The sequence below is a fragment of the Tupaia chinensis genome, unplaced genomic scaffold, assembly GCF_000334495.1.
Source record: "Tupaia chinensis unplaced genomic scaffold, TupChi_1.0 Scaffold000354_1, whole genome shotgun sequence".
In the NCBI taxonomy this organism is placed as follows: Eukaryota; Metazoa; Chordata; class Mammalia; order Scandentia; family Tupaiidae; genus Tupaia; species Tupaia belangeri.
In genome coordinates, this window is record NW_006159849.1 from 5,579,122 (window position 1) to 5,582,897 (window position 3,776).

At 45.2% G+C, this 3,776-nt stretch overlaps 1 protein-coding gene across 7 annotated transcripts in view; it reads right to left on the reverse strand.

Annotated features, from left to right (window-relative positions):
* KANK1 (KN motif and ankyrin repeat domains 1) overlaps positions 1–3,776 on the reverse strand; it is a 145,808-nt gene that overhangs the window by 27,547 nt on the left and 114,485 nt on the right. The gene's annotated exons all lie outside the window — the stretch shown is intronic.

Consider the following 3,776-nt stretch of genomic DNA (forward strand, 5'->3'; position numbering starts at 1 on the left):
CGCTCCAAGGAGGGGCGGGCTGTGCTCACAATCGCCTCAACGGAGCCCTGGCCACTGCTGACAGCATCTTAGTGAAAGCAAAGTCAAAACCCCTTCCAGTTATAAATGTAGCACATGCGTGTAAAATATATGTGTGTGTGTGTGTGTAAATAGGGGTCTGCAAGTGGCGGGGTGGTTAAGGCTGGATTCCCACAGGGCCGACTGTGGTTCAAGTTCTGGACATGGTAGCTTGCTTTTTTGCTTTCCTTTTCTCTATCTCTCTGGTCAAATATAATAATAATAATAACAAATGAAATTAAATAAATAATTCTTTAAAAAAAAAATATATATATACCTATAATAAAATAAAGGTGTCTCTAAACCAGTTACAGAAGAAAAAGGGCCAGCAGGCAGTGTGTTGGTTGAGGCCGCTGGACCTCACTTGGCCAGCTCGGCAGCAGGATCCCGGGGCTGACGCTTGGGAAACACGCCAGGTGTGTGTAAGTGCATGTGTGTCCAAAATCCCAGGAGGGAGAAATGGAGAAAGGATTGCAGTGTGACCATGCCCCCTGGGCGGTGCTTTCCCCTTTCCCTCTCTTTTTCTCTCTCCCCATCTCCTGTGAACACAAGCACCCTCTGGCAAAAACTAAATAAGTACATAAGTAAGTTGCTCATCTCTTACCATCGAGCCACCAGCGTTAATACCCTGACGTAAATGAGGGTTTTCTGTCTATTTCTTAATACAGCTACTTTCCCCATTTTAGCATTTTCAATAAAAAAGTGAATCGATTCATTGTTCGGATTTAGAACACAAAACACATCTCGCTTCTCAGCAAAACCACTGGGCCATCTTCAGTTATTTCTGCAGTTCAGCTTGTAGAAACCACAAAAGGAATAGCCAAGCTGAACTGTCCTCCAGTGAACTGTGGACTTCAGACTCAGTTTAGGAGAGGTTAGAATTTAACCATGTTATTACCCTTTTTTCCTACTACTGCGTAAGCCAGGCCACCCAAGGTTTTGTAGCCCAAGTTGCATTCTCCAGCAACTAAAAACGTGAGATGGGACTTCAAGGTATCATTTTTACAAACAATCGTCCATGGTACAAATTATTCTGCAATAAAATAAAAATACTCAACACCATATTCATCTCTTGTGTTCTAGCATGCATTCCTTTACATATGGTAAAATTAATTTGGTGCCATGGGGGCCTTGTCCCATCTTTTTTTATATGTATGTCTTGTTTCTATTGTAGATTGTAAGCACCCCAAGAGCAAATAAGTTAAATAATTGTTTTAAAATTTGCTATAGGGTGCTTGTGGCCACTGGAGAGATGGGGTGGGGGAGTGAGAAAGCATCCCCCCAGGGGGGCTGGCCATGCCTCAGTTCCTTCTCCTGTTGGGATTTTTGGGCACACACACATGCCCAGCAGGCTTCCCAAGCCACTGGGTCAGGACTCAAACAGTGCAGTTGGGCCTGTGGGATCCAGTTGCCTTAACTACCTGGCTACTGGCTGGCCCACTGATTTAATTTTTAAAATTTCCTTCCCTGTTCCCTCCTTCCAGCCACACACCAATTAACAAGACACTGGAAACAAAGCAGATGGTTAAAATGTTCACTAAAGGAATATGGTCCAGCCACAGGGGCGCGTGCTGGACACTGCTGCTTGGCTGATGTCACATGGGAAACTCGGGTTCAAGTCCAGCACCAGCCTAAAATGCCGGACACATGATGCATGTCTCCAGTTCTTGCTACTCAGGAGGCCTGGGCGGGAGGATCACAACAAAGGGAGAGCCTGTCTAAACGAATACCCCCCTCCCCCGCACGAGCATGCACCTACACAGAAAATTTTATTGAAGAAATAAGTGAATGTGCAGCATAACACAATCAACTTTGAAAAACATCTTCATTCCCTGATGACAAGCTGTCTGTTACATGCTAAGGACATTTCTTACAGGATTGGTTTCAGTGGCTCTCTTGAGGTTATAGAATTATGGGTGATTTTGGTTTTGTTCTTGATCGTTAACAATTTTTTCTAACACACAGATATTTGTCTTTAAAAATATTGTAAATTACCATTTGGAAAGCAAAACGAATCTATGGAAATAAGCCCTGAGGGAGATTGTTTGGGGCGGGGGTATGGATGGGAGCAGCACCGGCAAAGACAGCTGGGTGCTCCTCAGTACGCGTGACCCCATTCTTCCACGCGAACAGAAGGCCCTGTCTTTAGGAAAGCCAATACAAAGTCTGTATTTCTCCAGCCTCCGCCACTCTTAGTGTGGCCAATAGCAGCAGTGCCACATACTAACCCCCAGGAATCTCCCTTACAGACACGGATATAGAGGGTTAGAATTATATACACAGTGCTAACACAATACTCTGTGATGCTGGTCTCACATGGGAAGGTCTTAGGCTCAAGTCCCAAGGCCTCCCTATGCAGGCCAGGTGCTTGTGCTCACGATCTGCACTGGCTGAGGTTGCGGCTGGATTGTGGCATGAAGACCCCATTGGGGGTGCGACCTGCCTCATGGAGGAAATAGTGACTTAAAAAAGGTACAGGATCGGGAACCAGCAGTTAGCGTAATGGCTATGTCACTGGACTTCCACGTAGTCGACTGCGGTTCGTGTCCCGGACCTGGTGGCTTAAAATTCACGCTGGGCGCGTGTGTGTGCATGCCCAAGATCCCGAGAGGAGAATGGAGGAGAAAGGATTGCGGCGTGACCATCCCTCCTGGGGGGTGAGTTCTCGCTTTCTGTCTCTATGTCTCTCTCTGTCTGTCTGGCGAGCGCACGCGCCCTATAGCAAAAACCTCTCCAAAAAAAAAAAAAAAGTACAGGATGGTTCTTTGACCTCCTTTCTTCTTCACTCCTTTTTCCATCCTGCTGCCTAGAATGCAGATGTGATGACTGGAACACAAGCTGCTATCTTGGACCCTGAGGTCACACCCATAGATGGAGGAATGATGTCCTAGAGGGAACCTGGGACTCAATGATCTTGATTCAGAGCTGATAAATGCGCCCGAGAGCCCACTTCTCCCAACACTATGTGAAAGGGAGAGAGAGACATTTATTTCGTTAGCTACTGTATATTTTGGGTCTCAGTTACTTGGAGCTAAATTAATCCAAACAGATCTAGCAGTTTCTCTTCTATGCTCCTCCTCCTGCAGGAAAAAAACTAAGACTAGATATTGAAAAGAAGAAAAATGCTAAATCACAAACTGAGTAGGTGTTACAGTAAGATTTTTAAATGACAAAAACATGCAGAAGTCAAGAGTAGTAAGTGTAAAAACATTTTAAAAAATCTCTAAGTCAGCTACATGACTGTGTGAAAACCCTAGTTCTGTGATTACACTTCTAGAATTCCGCCTGTTTTTAGATGTTACAACCCAACATCTACTGGCTATATCTGCAGCTTGGATCCTGACACGAACGGGTTTAAACTAAGTATTCCGGAATTGGTGTTTACAAGAATTTTCTGCATGTCTGGAAATCCACGGTGGAGACAGCTCCTGGCACCACCTCTACCTTCATTATATAACAGTTATTGAAAGCTTAATTGGATGCCAAGAAGTCGTTCCTCTTCGGGGGAAAGAATGGAAGAAAGAATTTACAAGAAATAAAGTGAGGTGCAGTCAGGCTGGGGGCTGGATGCCAAACACTCCGACAGAACCCTAGCTGCGGTGGCGACAAAGGCCTGTGACCAACGAGGCTGTGCACTAGCAGGTCAAAAAGCGAGCAAAACAGACTGGAGTCAACCAGAAGATGAGTTTTGAAGACAAGGCGAATGGTAACAGAATAAA